We start from the raw sequence: 18,018 nt of genomic DNA on the forward strand, positions 1-18,018 counted from the left end.
GCACTCCAGCCTGGGTGACAGAGCGGGACTCTGTCTCAAAGAAACAACAACGAAAAAAGACAATGTGAGAATATTGAAAGCTCAGAGAAAAGAACAACTCTCACAGACAAGGGATCTGGATAACATTTGCAGCTGATTTCTCGGCAGAAAGTGGTCTCCAGGGCCACACACTAGCCTGATTACAAGCGGTAAACTTGGAGGACCTATTTTGTTTTCACCTTGCATGGAATACCAAGGCTGAGATGCAGTTTTTCCAGAGGTGACAGCCTGTCTCACATTTCTACTTCAGCTGTGGGGTCAAGCTCTACGTGGGCGGTCTCCTGATGAAGTCACCCTGGGACAGACACTGTTCTGTCTTCTGCTTGCAGTCCTATAAAGATGCCAGGATCCCCCAGGGCATGGTAGGCACCCTCAAAGGCAGATGTGGGGAGGCCCTGGTGGACAGACCCCAGCATGCTGATGAAGTGCTTCTCTCCAGCTGCCACTGGCCCACCCACTGCACTGAACTCCACCTGGTGCTGGGGCTGTGGGGCACAGGCCTTCAGGACCCGCTCCCTTTCCTGCCCAGGAGGTCCAGGCCTGGCATCCTTATGTCCCCTGGAAAGCCCACTCCCATCCTCAGGGTAAGGAGGGCAGCTGCACGCTGGGCTGACTTGGGCCTGTCCTGGGACACCCCTGCAGGCCGGGTGCAGCAGGGGATGTGGCTCTGTGGGGTTGCTGTAGGCAGGTTAGCATGGAGCTGGGTTCTGGAAGGGTGTTGCCGCGCTGCCTACTAGGACCCCTCCTCTGAGACACGGGTGCCTTGTGGGACAGTGCACAAAAGTTCCCTGGACACAAGAGGTCCCTGCGCGCCACACACAATGACCCCGCATCAGGGTCCCTGCGCCCCACACACACTGACCCTGGATCGGGGACCCTGGGCTGCAGAACCCATCCATGATGTTGCTGTGCCCCTGGCTCTGGTGGCACTGGGACCCTCCAGGCTGGGCTGAGCAGGGTCCCCCCACCAGTGTGTTCCAGCGGGAGTGGGCCTGGATTGGGGGGCAGGGATTGACACCCAAGGGGACCTGCCCCAGCCTCCTCCTGTACTGTAGGGGTTCTCGTTTTCCTTGGCTGAGGGAAGTGGCCTCTCCCTGCTGAAACTTGGGGTCGGGCTGGGTGTGAGAGGAAATGGGGGTGAGCAGGACTCCAAACCTTGGGAATCCTGAGTGTGTGTTTGGGAGGGTTGGGGGGGCAGGCCTATGATGTGCCTGGGACCTGTCTGGGGGCCCTCCTGGGGAGCCAGGCTCACACACTGTTGTGTGGGGCTCAACGTGGGGCAGTGTCCTGGCCAGGATGAGGAAAGCCATCACCCCGGGGTCTGCGGGAGACACATGCAGGCTAAGATCTCGCCCACCCGGCTCCCCGATCCACTGCAGCCAGAGTCCCTCAGCCTTGGCCAGGACCTGAAGTCCGAGCGCCATCCCTGGGTCTACCCGGCCAGGCGGGCAACCCCCGCTTACAGGTCATCCCCACCCCCTCCATCTGCTTCCGTTAGAGTGACAGCTACCTTGTCCTGGTGCCCTGGTTGAGGGGGGAAGCTGCCCTTGGACCCGCATCGGAGCCGCGCAGCGCCTTCTGTTGGAGGTTGTTGGAAGTGCAGCCTGGCGTGAGCAGTGCCTTTCCCTGTAGATGGGACCCAGGGCAGCACAGCTGGAAATGCGGGATGGTAACTTGTGGAGGGGATCCCCACTGTCCACTGACAGCGGCAGTAGTAGCTGCGGACTATGCAGACTCAAGACAGCCCCAGCCCGTGTCAGCACCAGGAGCTAAAACGGAGTCAAGGGTTTGGTGTGGGGACCAGCCGGGGGCAGGCCTGGGGAGCCCATTTGGCAATGGGGGCAGGAAGGCGCCCACTCTGGGACTGTGTCTGGGCCGGCCGGGGGTCTCCAGCCAGAGAGGGTGGGTGTGATGGGGCGCCCAACCTCGAAGGGCTGAGTGCCAGGCTGGCCCTGGGGGCCCGCGCTGCCCACACGGACTAGATGAAGTCCAGAGGCGCCCACGTCCCGCTGGCTCAGGGCACGGGCCTCAAACAGCTGCTTAATGAGTGCTGACTTCTCCTGCTCCAGCTGCGTGATGCGCTCACTCTTCTCTGTCACCTCCTGGGTGAGGAGTCGGTTCTGCTCATTCAGCATGAGGATGGTCTGCTGCTGCCGGCCCAGGGACGAAGTGGACGTGCGGGCAGGATGGGGTGGGGGGCGGAGGAGGACGTGGACAGGGCCTGGCTGGCACAGGCCGCAGCCAGCAGCTCCCTCAGGCACCGGGCCACCTCCTGTACCTTGGGCAGTAGCCGCCCCAGTGGGCGGGGGCTCCCGCAGCCCCGTAGTCGGTGCTGGAGCTCCTGCACTCATTGCTGCTGCTGCTGGTACCAGCCGCGGCCCCGCGCCGTCATCTCCAAAGCCTGCAACAGCACAGCCTTCTCTGCTCCAGCTTCTTTATCTGCTTCAGCAGGCCGCAGTCCACGCCGCTGGTGATGGTGTGACTCCGACGTTCCCCTGGGGCACTGGGGGCCCGCCAGGCATCCCCTGAGTCCGCCTCCCTGGCCCTGGGCCCTGCAGGCCACTGCACCTGCGTCCGCACTCTGGCTCGGTTCCAGCGCGGTGCTCTGGGACAGCTCCGGCTCCACGGGGCGGGGCGCCGCCTCGGCCCGGGAGCACAGCTGCTCCGGGCTGCGGGCCGCGCCGCTGGGACGGCCAGATGGCCACGCACGCCCAGGGGCTGGGGCTTCCTCTCCAGGACCGTCTGCGGCTCTTCAGCGGGCGCTAACACCAGGCGCTGCCGCGGCGGCGGCGGCGGCGGCGGCGGCGGCTGGTCCCTGGTCCCGGCCGGGGCGCGTGTGGGGTCCCAGGGGCCGCCATCGGGCTCAGCAGCGTGGTGCGCAAGCCGGCCACGAAGCGCTCGAAGGTCAGGTAGCCGCTGGCCTGGGCCACCTGGCACAAGCCCTCCAGCACCCCGCGTGGCTGCTCCCACGTGTTGGCGCCCTGCCAGCGAGACTGGATCTCGTGCAGGTGCCTGCAGCCGCACCGCCTGTTGTCCAGGATGTGGAACAGGGTGTGCAGGCTCTGCAGCAAGGCGCGCGGCAGCCCCTCAGTGCTGGGCGCGGGCGCAGGCACGGGGGTAGGCAAGCGGCCCCGCTCGGCCACGGCGGCCATGGCCACAGGTGCCCGGGCTCGGTCCCCTCCTCCACCCGCGTGTGTTCCCGGGCGGCCCCATGGAGGGGCCGGCACAGAGCGCTCCCAGATTTTTTAAAGCTGAAAAAAATTCATTTATCTCTAAATTTGCCATACAAGTAGTGTTAAAGTCCTTCAGGTTGAAATAAATGAACTTTAGGCAGTAACTATATAAGTAAATAAGCAAGCTATATGAATATATAAAGCTCTTTGGTAAAGGTGAATACTTAAACATAAAAACAGTATTATTATAATTTTGGTTTGTAACTCCGCTTTTTATTTTCTACAGAATTTAAAAGACAAATGCATAAAATATAATTATAAATCTGGTAGGTGGTATACAATGAATAAAGATAATTTGTTAGGTGGTATACAATGAATAAAGATATAATTTGTTACATCAATAACGTAAAAAGAGTAGAGCTATATAGCAGTAGAATTTTGGTATGTGATAAGTTGATATAAATTCAAATTAGAATGTTATAACTCTAGGATGTTGTATGTAATTCTCATAGTAACCAAAAACGAAATATTCATCGAATATAAACAAAAGAAAATGAGAATAGAAACAAAACGTGTCACTACAAAAAAAAAAACCTAAAGATAAAAGAAGTAAATAATTGAGAAAATGACTGGCAAAAATCAGTAACTTTGACTTATTAAAACTTTCCATGCTACATAAATCTGAAAACTCTATTTCACATAAAACTGGAGCTGAAAGAGACAAATATTTACTTATAAAGTTAAAAGTTACATAGGAAACAAACACTAATTTTTTTTAGAAAAAATGTGAAAAGAGTAAAAATATGCCTTATACTATCATATAACTTCATGTTTTATAGCTCTGGGAAAATAGAAAATAAAATGTTCTCTTAGCATGAATCCTTCTGTGCCCCAAAAAAGCCCTATGGATTATACCATTATTACCTAAGAAGTCTATTCTCAAATGCAGCAGAGTGATAATTTTTACAAGGTAGATATTATTTTTAGATATGGAATAATATTGGTGATTTCAATTTTAATAACACTGGATTAAGGTGAAATAATGAGAAGATAAAGGTCCCTCAGCAACATGACTCACAAACATTTTCAAAAGCAGTAAGAATTTACATTAATTATCTTTTTAAAGTCAATAATCTACATTTTTAATGTATGCATATAGCATAGATAATGTACTATTGCTGGGTCCATTTATTCAATGAATAATTGCCGCTATGTATCAGACATTGTTCTAGGCCTAGGAATGGATACATAAGTGAAAAAAGCAAAGATTCTGGTTCTTGTAGAGTTTCCATTAAAAGACCATTTAGTAAAATTGTCTTTCCCCCAAGTTTTAAAATCCGTAAGATCATTTAATAACACGTATAAAAGTCATTGTGGGCCGGGCACGGTGGCTCATTCATACCAGGTGTGGTGACTCACAGTGCTCTGTCACCCAGGCTGGAGTGCAGTGGCACAATCTCTGCTCACTGCAACCTCTGCCTTCTGGGTACAAGTGATTCTCCTGCGTCAGCTTTCCAAGTAGCAGCGACTACAGGGGCACACCACCACACCCGGCTAATTTTTGTATTATTAGTACAGATGGGGTTTTGCCATGTTGTCCAGGCTGGTCTGGAACTCCTGACCTCAAGTGATCCCCCCACCTCAGCCTCCTAAAGTGCTGGGATTACAGATGTGAGCGATCACACCCAGCCTGATTTTCTACAACTTTGATAACTTTAGCATATACCCCAAATCTGTAAGACATAATATTATCATTCAAATGCAACTCATGGCTTCTCATTGTACTCTGACTTTCTCTAGCTTTTGAATTCTTGATTCTAATACCAGTTTTAAATCTGTCACAAAAGCATGGGAGTTCTAATCAAAATCCAACCTTTTATCATAATAAAAACTATCAAGAAATTATTAGTAGAGTTTAAGAAGGAAAATAAGCCTATTAACATAATATTTTATGCCTATGGGTCCCCAACAAAGCCTGCAGCTTCTATTTAAATATGAAATGTAAAAGTCACTACTGGATCCACAAACAGGTCTATGGTAAAGAAATTTCTCCTCCTAAACAGCTCCTTTTACATGATGTTACATGTTTCTATTGTTTTTTTCATTTTGGCAAATATTGATTGAATGTCATCTTTGTGTTTATGTCCTAAGTGCTGGGATACAGAATCTGAAAAGATGGACACAGCACCTGCGTTCAGGGAGTTCACACTTTTTTTTTTTTTTTTTTGAGACAGAGTCTTGCTCTGTCAACCAGGCTGGAGTGCAGTGGCGCGATCTCTGCTCACTGCAAGCTCCACCTCCTGGGTTCACGTCATTCTCCTGCCTCAGCCTCTCAAGTAGCTGGGATTACAGGTGCCAGCCACCGTGCCTGGCTAATTTTTGTATTTTTAGTAGAGACAGGGTTTCACCATGTTGGTCAGGCTGATCTTGAACTCCTGACCTCAGGTGGTCCACCCACCTCAGCCTCCTAAAGTGCTGGGATTACAGGCATGAGCCATCACACCCCACTAGGTGTTCATGCTTTAATTGGGGAAAATATACAATAAGCAAGTGAATTTTTAAAATGAGAGCTGCAATCAGAGTTAAATGCTACAAAGACAATCTCACAGGAAGACGGGGTGTAGAATATAAGGCTCTCAAACAGAATAATAAGAGAAACTAATATTTCTTACGATCTTTGTCTTTGTATTAGTGCTCAACTGAGTCTGCCGTGCTTCAGAAGCAGCCTTCATTTTATAAAATCTATTATTTCTCCTTCCAGTTTTTTCTCTTCCTCAAGCTTCCTTATCTCCTCCTGTTGAATCATTTTGAGATGCTCGAACTTGTCCTGCAGCTGTGAAACCAATGTGCAGTTGTGACACCAAAGCATGATGTGGCTGAACACCCAAAAGAATATGCTTTTTTCTGATTATCGAACACACCCAAATCATCACAGTAGAGCATGATCTTAATAACAATCTGAAAAACTCAGGAGTTAAACACTCAGATATGGAATTTTTCTTTTCTTTCATTTTTCCTTTTTTAAGATGAAGTCTCACTCTGTTGCCCAGGCTGGAGTGCAATGGCATGATCTCAGCTCACTGCAACCTCTATCTCCTGGTTCAAGTGATTCTCCTGCCTCAGCCTCCTGAGTAGATGGGACTACAGGCATGCACCACCACGCCCAGCTAATTTTTGTATTTTTAGTAGAGACAGGGTTTCACCATGTTGGCCAGTCTGATCTCGAACTCCTGATCTCAGGTGATCCTTCCACTGTGGCTTCCCAAAAACTTTTTTTTTTTAATATAGAGACAAGGTCTCACTATGTTGCCCAGGCCGGTCTCAAACTCCCAAGCTCAAGTGATCCTCCCACCTCAGCTTTCCGAAGTGCTGGGACTAACTGGATGCAGTGGCTCATGCTTGTAATCTCAGCACTTTGGGAGACCAAGGCAGGAGGATACAAATACAAAATTAGCCAGGCGTGGTGATGCATGCCTGTAATCCCAGCTACTTGGGAGGCTGAGGCAGGAGAATCACTTGAACCCAGGAGGTGGAGGTTCTGGTGAGCCAAGATTGCACCACTGCACTACAGCCTGGGCAACAAGAGCGAAACTCTATCTCAAAAAAAAATTGCATATCTTGACACAAATGAAGATAAAAAAACAACATATCAATAGTTACGAGATACAGCAAAAGCAGTTTAAGTTCACTCTCAATAAATGCCTATATTAAGAAAAAAGAAAAAGATCAAATAATGTAATTTCACACCTCAAGGAAAGAGAAAAAGAAAAACCAAGTGCCAAGTCAGTAAAAGCAAGAAAATAGTAAAAATTTGGCTACGTGCGGTGGCTCACACCTGTAATCCCAGCACTTTGGGAGGCCAAGGCGGGCAGATCACCTAAGGTCAGGAGTTCGAGACCAGACTGACCAACATGGAGAAACCCCGTCTCTACTAAAAACACAAAATAAGCCGGGCGTGGTGGTGCATGCCTGTAATCTCAGCTACTTGAGAGGCTGAGGCACGAGAATTGCTTGAACCCGTGAGGCAGAGTTTGTGGTGATCAGAGATCATGCCATTGCATTCCAGCCTGGGCAACAAGAGTGAAACGCTGTCTCAAAAAAAAAAAGTAAAAATCATAGCAGAAATAAGTAAGCTATACAACAAAAATAAGAGAAACAACAGCAAAAAAAAATTAGTGAACTAAATCTGTTTTTAAAAGATAAACAACCCTTAGAAAAACTAAGAAAAAAAGAGAAAACTCAAACAAATAAAATCAGAAATGAAAGGTGATACATTACTGCTGATACCAAAGAAATACAAATGATGAGACTACTATGAAAAATTATAAGCCAATAAAATTTGATAACCTAACAAAGAAATTGGATAAACTTTGTTAATAAATTCCTATAACCACATAATCTACAAAGATTGCATCATGAAGAAACTGAAAATCTGAAAAGACTACTAATAGGTAAGGAGACTTAATCAGTAACAAAAAATGCTACCAAAGAAAAGGTAGTACTAGGTGACTTTTCTGGGGAAGGCTACAAAATATTTAAAATTGAAATAGTAGGCCAGGTGCAGTGGCTCATGCTTGTATTCCCAGCAGTTTAGGAGGCTGAAGCAGGCAGATCACTTGAGCTCAGGAGTTCAAGACCAGCCTGGACAACATAGTGAGACCCCATCTCTACTAAAAGTACAAAAAAAAATCCAGGCAGGGTGGTGCATGCCTGTGGTCCCAGCTACTCAAGAAGCTGAAGTGGGAGGATCACTTGGGCCTGAGAAATGGAGGTTGCAACAAGCTGAGATAGCACCACTTCACTCCAGCTTGGGTGACAGAGTGAAATCTTGTCTTAAATAAATAAATAATATGGAAATAGTACAAAAATACATCCCAAACTCTTCCAAAGAATTGGAGAGTACACTTCTTCTTTTTCTTCTTCTTCTTTTTTTTTTTTTTTTGAGATGAAATCTCGCTCTGTTTCTAAGGCTGGAGTGCAGTGCAGTGGTGTGATCTCGGCTCACTGCAACTTTCACCTCCTGGGTTCAAGTGATTCTCCTGTCTCAGCCTCCTGAGTAGCTAGGATGACAAGTGTGCACCACCATGCCTGGCTAACTTTTGTATTTTTAGTAGAGATGGGGTTTCATCATGTTGGCCAGGCTGGTCTTGAACTCCTGACCTGAGGTGATCTGCCTGCCTTGGCCTCCCAAAGTGCTGGGATTACAGGCATGAGCCACCATGTCCGGCCAGGATAATACACTTCTAAATGCATTTGAAGAAGACATTATTACTCTGATACTACAGCCAGAAGAGGACACTATGAGAAAAAAAAATTATAGGCCAACATTTGTGATAAGCAAACTAGCAAATCCTCAACAAAATACTAGCAAACTGAATTAGATCGCACATTAAATACCAGATAGTCCAAGTGGAATTTATTCTTGTAATGCAAGGATGATTCAACTACACAAATCAATAAATGTGACCACATGCAGAAAAACAAAATTAGATCTTTATCTCAAACCATATGCAAATCTCAACTCAAAATGGATGAAAGACTTAACTGCTGTAAGATCTAAAGCTGTACAACTACTTTTAAAAATTAGGGATAAGTTCCTTAACTTGGTCTGAGCAATGATTTTTTGGATACAAACTCCAAAGCATAGACAACATAAGCAAAAACAGACAAATAAAATTATATCAAACTAAAAAGCTCCTGCACAGACAAAAAAAAAATCAACAGAGTAAAGAAAAGAACCATGAAATGTGAGAAAATATGAGAAATGTGAGAAATACATCTGATAAGGGGTTAATGCCCAAAATATACAAGAACTCAAACAATTCAATAGTATGAAAACAACCTCATTCCAAAAATGGGCAATGACCCTGTAATTTTTTTTCTTTTTTTTTCTTTTTTTTGAGATGGAGTCTCACTCTGTCACCCAAGCTGGAGTGCAGTGGTGTGATCTGGGCTCACCGTAACTTCCACCTCCCCAGTTCAAGCGATTCTCCTGCCTCAGCCTCCTGAATAGCTAGGACTACAGGTTTGTGCCACCACATCTGGCTAATTTTTGTATGTTTAATAGAGACAGGGTTTCACCATGTTGGTCAGGCTGGTCTTGAACTCCTGACCTCAAATGATCTGCCCACCTCCTGACCTCAAATGATCCGCCCACCTCAGCCTCCCAAAGTGTTGGAATTACAGGCATGAGCCACTGCGCCTGGCTGAATCTGAACATTTTTTAAAAGAAGACATAAAGTCCTTGCCCGTGCCTATGTCCTGAATGGTAATGCCTAGGTTTTCTTCAAGGGTTTTTATGGTTTTTGGTCTAACGTTTAAGTCTTTAATCCATCTTGAATTGATTTTTGTATAAGGTGTAAGGAAGGGATCCAGTTTCAGCTTTCTACATATGGCTAGCCAGTTTTCCCAGCACCATTTATTAAATAGGGAATCCTTTCCCATTGCTTGTTTTTGTCAGGATTGTCAAAGATCAGATAGTTGTAGATATGCGGCGTTATTTCTGAGGGCTCTGTTCTGTTCCATTGATCTATATCTCTGTTTTGGTACCAGTACCATGCTGTTTTGGTTACTGTAGCCTTGTAGTATAGTTTGAAGTCAGGTAGTGTGATGCCTCCAGCTTTGTTCTTTTGGCTTAGGATTGACTTGGCAATACGGGCTCTTTTTTGTTTCCATATGAACTTTAAAGTACTATTTTCCAATTCTGTGAAGAAAGTCATTGGTAGCTTGGTGGGGATGGCATTGAATCTGTAAATTACCTTGGGCAGTATGGCCATCTTCACGATATTGATTCTTCCTACCCATGAGCATGGAATGTTCTTCCATTTGTTTGTATCCTCTTTTATTTCATTGAGCAGCAGTTTGTAGTTCTCCTTGAAGAGGTCCTTCACATCCCTTGTAAGTTGGATTCCTAGGTATTTTATTCTCTTTGAAGCAATTGTGAATGGGAGTTCACTCATGATTTGGCTCTCTTTTTGTCTGTTGTTGGTATATAAGAATGCTTGTGATTTTTGTACATTGATTTTGTATCCTGAGACTTTGCTGAAGTTGCTTATCAGCTTAAGGAGATTTTGGGCTGAGACAATGGGGTTTTCTAGATATACGATCATGCCATCTGCAAACACCAAAAGCAATGGCAACAAAAGCCAAATTGACAAATGGGATCTAATTAAACTAAAGAGCTTCTGCACAGCAAAAGAAACTACCATCAGAGTGAACAGGCAGCCTACAAAATGGGAGAAAATTTTTGCAACCTACTCATCTGACAAAGGGCTAATATCCAGAATCTACAATGAACTCAAACAAATTTACAAGAAAAAACAAACAACCCCATCAAAAAGTGGGCAAAGGACATGAACAGGCACTTCTCAAAAGAAGACATTTATGCAGCCAAAAAACACATGAAAAAATGCTCACCATCACTGGCCATCAGAGAAATGCAAATCAAAACCACAATGAGATACCATCTCACACCAGTTAGAATGGCGATCATTAAAAAGTCAGGAAACAACAGGTGCTGGAGAGGATGTGGAGAAATAGGAACACTTTTACACTGTTGCTGGGACTGTAAACTAGTTCAACCATTGTGGAAGTCAGTGTGGCGATTCTTCAGGGATCTAGAACTAGAAATACCATTTGACCTCGCCATCCCATTACTGGGTATATACCCAAAGGGCTATAAATCATGCTGCTATAAAGACACATGCACACATATGTTTATTGCGGCACTATTCACAATAGCAAAGACTTGGAACCAACCCAAATGTCCAACAATGATAGACTGGATTAAGAAAATGTGGCACATATACACCATGGAATACTATGCAGCCATAAAAAATGATGAGTTCATGTCCTTTGTAGGGACATGGATGAAATTGGAAATCATCATTCTCAGTAAACTATCACAAGAACAAAAAACCAAACACTGCATATTCTCACTCATAGGTGGGAATTGAACAATGAGAACACATGGACACGGGAAGGGGAACATCACACTCTGGGGACTGTTGTGGGGTTGGTGGGGGAGGGATGGCGATGGGAGATATACCTAATGCTAGATGACGAGTTAGTGGGTGCAGCGCACCAGCATGGCACATGTATACATATGTAACTAACCTGCACATTGTGCACGTGTACCCTAAAAAAGTATAATAATAATAAATAAATAAATAAGACATAAAAGGCAAATAGGGATATGAAAAAATACTCAACCTCATTAATCATCAGAGAGATGCTAATTTAAACCACAATTAGATGGCACTTCATATCTGTTAGAATGGCTATTACCAAAAAAAGAAAGATAAGTGTTTACAATAATGATTTTATAAAATGTTGATGAAAATGTAAATCAGTACAGCTATTATGAAAAACAATATGGGAATTCATTAAACAATTGAAAATAGAATAACCATATGGTTCAGCAACCCCACTAATAGTTACATATTCAAAGGAAATAAAATCAGTATGTCAAAGAGATATCCACACTTTCATGTTTATTGCAGCATTAATTAACAGTAATCAAGATATGTAATCAATCCTAAGGGATCACATAGTTGAGATATCAAAAAGAAACTAATCCCCAGAAAGAAAGAAAAAAAAGAAGCAGACGTACAGGAATAAGGTTCATAACTAAGGGAAGTGAGGTGGGAGAGAAAGAGAAAATTTAAATGGTTGCTTTGGTTTCTGGTCACTTCCTAGTTTCAGTTTAAGTCTTCATGAGATTCAGCTATGCCTCTTGTTCTTGGATGCCATGACATACCCCTGTATACATCCAGACTTTTCCTTTGTACCTAAGCTAATGGATTTTTTTTTTTTTTTGAGAAGGAGTCTCACTCTTGCCCAGGCTGGAGTGCAGTGGCGCGATCTTGGCTCACTGCAACCTCCACCTCCCAGTTTCAAGCAATTCTCCTGCCTCAGCCTCCCAAGTAGCTGGAGTTAAAAGCATGCACCACGAGGCCTGGCTAATTTATGTATTTTTAGTTGAGGAGAGGTTTCATCATGTTGGCCAGGCTGGTCTCAAACTCCTGACCTTAGGTGATCTGCCTGCCTCCGTCTCCCAAAGTGCTGGAATTATAGGTTTGAGCCAGCACACCCGGCCAAAATTTTTATTACTTATATTTCAACTGTCTTTGAGTGAGACATCTGGCCTATAGCACCTAATTACCAATTTATTTTTATGAAAAAGGAAGTTCATGTTCCAATTTACCTAACAACACTAAATGTTCTTAAACTAAAGCCACCTACACTTGAGAGAAAGAAATTATGGTTTCAAAAATGTCTTCACCAAAAACGTATTTGTGGCAATTAAAACTATATTAATAGCCTTCTTTTCCATTTTATTAGAAATGGCATGGAATAAAATAATTTACCAACTTAAAATTTTCTCATTAATCAAGGCCAGCATTAGTCAACATTTGCTTATTTATAAAAGTGAAGACAATTTTCTAGTGCATTAATAGCATTAGACAGTACAAGACTCTTCTCAAAAGTAAATAGCTTGGGTTTGTCACAAATTAAACTTTGTGCATGAAAATTTAAATTATAAATAAAATAAATAAATTTTTATAAAATGATCTTAAGGGTTATTTAAATGGAAAATTATCTAAGTTCTCTTGAAAAAACACTACAGACTATACTTTTGTAAAGGCTATATTCCAATCTACATGGTAAAAAGTTACTTTTTGGAAAACAGCAAGTATCCTCCAAAAACTAAACTCTTGAGATTAAACCCCCAAATTAATTGGGCACCTAAAAATTAGTGCAAATTATATCCAACTTCAGTACTGACTTCTTTTTTGGCTTCTTTAAATGTTGCTTCTTTCTCCTTGACTCGCTGCATAAATCTGTTTCAACTCTTCTTCTTGCCTCTGACATTGATCATAGAACTCTTGTCTTTTGGCTTCAGAGATTTCTTGAAAACTAAAGAGAAATGTTTTCTTAGTCTTATATTAAAATGAGGTAGGAGAATCGCTTGAACCTGGGATGAGGAGGTTGCAGTGAGCCAAAATTGTGCCACTGCACTCCAGCCTGGGAGACTGAGCAAGACTCCATCTCAAAAAAAAATAATGCTAGTATAAACATGTAAAAAATATATATTGTATGTAACGTCCTATATAAGGAAATTTGCCAACATTCTCTCATGTTTAGCAGCACAAAATGGAAATTTCCATATCATAAGATGTAAAAACCAAGGCATAATACTTAAGATCAGAGTATATAGAGAGTATATGTAAAGAATACTAGAATTTTCCAACACTTGTATGAGTGAATTCTTATCCCCACCACTTTCCAGCATATCATACTTCTTCACATCTTTTGACAATAAAATTCAGGGAAACCTCTAATGTATGAGACAATTTTCAAAAATAGTCTAAAATAAAGCAAAGAGTCTTTCAAAATATTATTCATTTAAGATAGTCAAATTTTTAGTGTCTGCAGAGAACAACAAATGATATAACTGGATTATATACACTACAGTGCCATATTTTTGCAGCACGAGTCCTACTTGTGTGTTTTTTTTTTTTTTTTGAGGCAGAGTCTTGCTTTGTTGCCCAGGCTGGAGTGCAGTGGCATGATCTTGGCTCATTGCAACCTCCGCTGACCAGGTTCAAGTGATTCTCCTGCCTCAGCCTCCAGAGTAACTGGGATTACAGGCGCCCGCCACCATGCCCGGATAATTTTTTTTTGTATTTTTAGTAGGGACAGGGTTTTACCATGTTGGCCAGGCTGGTCTTAAACTCCTGACCTCAGGTGATCTGCCTGCCTCGGCCTCCCAAAGTGCTGGGATTACAGGCAGGAGCCACCGCACCCAGCTGTATTCTTCTTCAAGTTAGAGAAGTACACCTGCTCTCAAACTTTTCTCATTTAACTTCCAGGACACTGCACTACAGCTTTTCAGCTGGTTCCTCCATCAAACTCTTCTTAATATCTTTTGTCAAACTTTACTAATATTTTTCTACCTTTTTCTTTATCTTTTTTTTTATTTTGAGATGAAGTCTAGCTCTGTCGCCCAAGCTGGAGTGCAGTGATGCAATCTCGGCTCACTGCAAACTCCACCTCCTGGGTTCAAGTGATTCTCCAGCCTCAGACTCCCGAGTAGCTGGGATTACAGGCGCACACCACCATGCCCAGCTAATTTTTGTATTTTTAGTAGAGACGGGGTTTCACCATGTTAGCTAAGCTGGTCTTGAACTCCTGACCTCAGATGATCCACACACCTCGGCCTCCCAAATTGTTGGGGTTACAGGCATGAGCCACTGTGCCCAGCCTATCCTGTCTTTCATATAATAAATATACCTTTCATATAAATACAAAAAATAGAATACTAGGTTTTTTCTTCAATACACATTTCAGCTTATATACATATTGTATACACATATTTCAGCATAAAAATGAGATCTCACATTGTGTTGTTCCTACTAACTATCTCTATCTTCATCAAAAGATGATAAAAACACCTAACATTCAAGATGTTTTCTTTAGGATGGTTCAAGATGGGAGAAGTATAATTATTCTCATGCCCAAATTATTGTACCTTGTGTTTGTAGGGGACTCCTAAATTATCCATTTGGTTGTGTTAGCAATATTTTTACTCACATAACTGGCTGGTTCCCACATCTGCAAAGCCCATTTTCTGCAGTTTTTGGTACCTATAACATTCATAGTGCTGAGTGTGGGTTTTTTCTTTTAGATTTTCCATATTGGTACAAAGAAGCGTATCTCAGAGCTTAATGAAGTCACAGTGATTTTCATTTTCCACTAGTAAAAAAATAATAATGAATCAACCACACTCATTATCAATCCCTGACAATCATGAATGAATGAAATCATGAAATAATGAATGAATACATGAGTAAAAAACACATTTAAAACAACACACAACTGAACAATTTGATTAATAGCTATAATTCTTTAAACCATGTAAGTGTGGTTGTACTACACATACCAACTATAGGCAGGGATTATTTATAGGTTAGCAAATTTGCTTTAAAGTTATTACCTGAAGAATAAGCAGGAAAGAGTGAAATATTTTATATGCATATATGCTATAGGTTTTTATTAACAATTGTGTTGTATGTTATAAACTACCTCTGGGTATTTTGGAGTGCTAACAGAATATGTAATATAACATCACTAGTGTAAATAATTTTATCAAAGTAAATTCTGCTAGCAAAAAGGCCTTACAATTATACATACTTTAGTTGGAAAGATATTCCATGCAATTAGAAACTAAAAGAGGGAGCACAGAGAGCTATACTCCCATCACAGAAGATAGACTTTAAGTCAAAAACTGTAAAGTGATATGAAGAAGGTCATATAATGATGAAGAGGTCAGTTCATTAAAAAAATTGTAAATATATATGGACCCAATATCAGAGCTTCTAAATATATAAGGCAAAAATTAACAGACCTGAGGGGGAGATAGACTATATTACAATAATAGTAAGAAACTTACATACCCTACTTTCAGAAATGGATAGATTATCCAGCCAGAAAATCAGTAAAAAAAAAAAAATGTCAGATTTAAACTACACTTTACACCAAACAGACCTAACGGACATATGTGGAATATTTCATCTGACAGCAATGTAATACACATACTTCTCAAACAAACACAAGACATTCTTCAGGACAGATTATATGTTAGGCCACAAAATAAGTCTTAATATATTTTAAAAGACTGAAATAAAAATGTGAGTGCAGATGTCTTTTGACAGATCAATTTCATTCCACTAGGGTACATACCCAGAAGTGGTACTGCTGGATCATACAGTAATACTATTTTTAGTTTTTGAGGAACGTTTATATTATTTCCCAAAATGGCTGTACCAACTTAAATTCCCACCAATGATGTTTAAGAATTCCCTTTTCTCTTGGGAATGTATATAAACTGCTGGTGGGAATATAAATTAGTTCAGCCATTGTGAAAAGTAGTTTGATAATTTCTTTCTTTCTTTTTTTTTTTTCTGAGACAGAGTTTCACTCTTGTCACCCAGGCTGGAGTGCAGTGGTACGATCTCAGCTCACTGCAACCTCTGTCCTCCTCTTGGGTTCAAGCGATTCTCCTGCCTCAGCTTCTCGAGTAGCTGGGATTACAGACATCCACCACCACGCCCAGCTAATTTTTGTATTTTTAGTAGAGACGGAGTTTCACCATGTTGACTAGGCTGGTTTCAAACTCCTGATCTCAGGTGACCCGCCCTTTTCAGCCTCCCAAAGTGCTGGGATTACAGGCATGAGCCACCGTGCCCAGCTAACAATTTCTTAATGAAGTTAAAACAGAACTACCATTTGACCCAGCAATCCCGTTACTGGGTTTATACCCAAAGGAATATATATTGTTCTACCATAAAGACATAGGCATGTGTATCACAGCACTATTCACAATAACAAAGACATAGAATCAACCTAAATGCCCATCAGTGGTAGACTGGATAGAGAAAACATACATATACACCATGGAATACTGCACAGCCATAAAAAAAAGAACAAGATCGTGTCCTTTGCAGCAACATGAATGAAGCTGAAGCCATTATCCTAAGTGATGTAATGCAGGAACAGAAAACCAAATATCACACAGTCTCTTTTATAAGTGGGAGATAAATATTGAGAACACATGAACACAAACAGAGGAACAACAGACACTGAGGCCTCCTTGAGGGTGGGAGGAGAGTGAGGATAGAAAAACTACTATGTTTTTCCTTTTTTTTTTTTTTTTTAGTATACGTGCTGCCGAAGCGAGCATTTTTTTGTTTTGTTTTTGAGATGGAGTCTCGCTCTGTTGCCGAGGCTGGAGTGCAATGGCACAATCTCGGCTCACTGTAACCTTGTAACCTCCACCTCCCAGGTTCAAGAAATTCTCCTTCCTCAGTCTCTTAAGTAGCTGGGATTACAGGCGCACGCCACCATGCCCGGCTAATTTTTGTATCTTTTAGTAGAGATGGGGTTTTGCCATGTTGGTTAGGCTCAGGTGATCCACACGCCTCGGCCTGCCAAAGTACTGGGATTACAGACTCGAGCCACTGCGTCCAGCCAGTACTATGCTTATTATGTGTGATGAAGTAATCTGTACACCAAACTCCCATGACATGGAATTTGCCTACATAACAAACTTGCACATGTACCCCTGAACATAAATACAAATTTTTTTAAAAAAGAATTCTCTTTTCTCCATATGCTTGCCAGCACTTGTTATCGTTTGTCTTTTTGATAATAGTCATTCTGACAGACATGAGATGATACTTCATCATGTGTTTAATTCACATTTTCCTGATGATTAGAGATGCTATTTTTTTCATATTTCTTTTGGCCATTTGTGTTTCTTCTTTTGAGAAATGCCTATTCAGATCCTTTGCCCATTTTTCCTTGTGTTGTTTTCTTGCTATTGAGTTGTTAGAGTCACAGCAAAAGTATTGTATATTTTGGACATTAACCCCTTATCAGATGTATAATTTGAAAATATTTTTTTCCAATCTCTGGGTTATATCTTCATGCTATTAATTGTTTCTTTTTGTTTTGTTGCTGGTGCTTTTGAAGTTCTTTTTTCAATTTTATTTTATTTGAGGCAGAGTCTCGCTCTGTCACCCAGGCTGGAGTTCAGCGGCATGATCTCAGCTCACTGCAACCTCTGCCTCTCAGATTCAAGTGATTCTCCTGCCTCAGCCTCCAGAGTAGCTGGGATTACCGGCACCCGCCACCACACCCAGCTTATTTTTGTATTTTTAGTACACGGGGTTTCACCATGTTGGTCAGGCTGGTCTGAAACTCCTGACCTTAGGTGATCCACCTGCCTCAGCCTCCCAAAGTG

The 18,018-nt window shown here is 42.7% G+C and overlaps 1 pseudogene; it reads right to left on the bottom strand.

Annotated features, from left to right (window-relative positions):
* Positions 1–1,808: 1,808 nt before the first annotated feature.
* LOC107975631 (suppressor APC domain-containing protein 2-like) overlaps positions 1,809–18,018 on the bottom strand; it is a 45,508-nt pseudogene continuing 29,298 nt past the window's right edge.

The sequence above is a fragment of the Pan troglodytes genome, chromosome 6 (assembly GCF_028858775.2).
Source record: "Pan troglodytes isolate AG18354 chromosome 6, NHGRI_mPanTro3-v2.0_pri, whole genome shotgun sequence".
Classification (NCBI taxonomy): Eukaryota; Metazoa; Chordata; class Mammalia; order Primates; family Hominidae; genus Pan; species Pan troglodytes.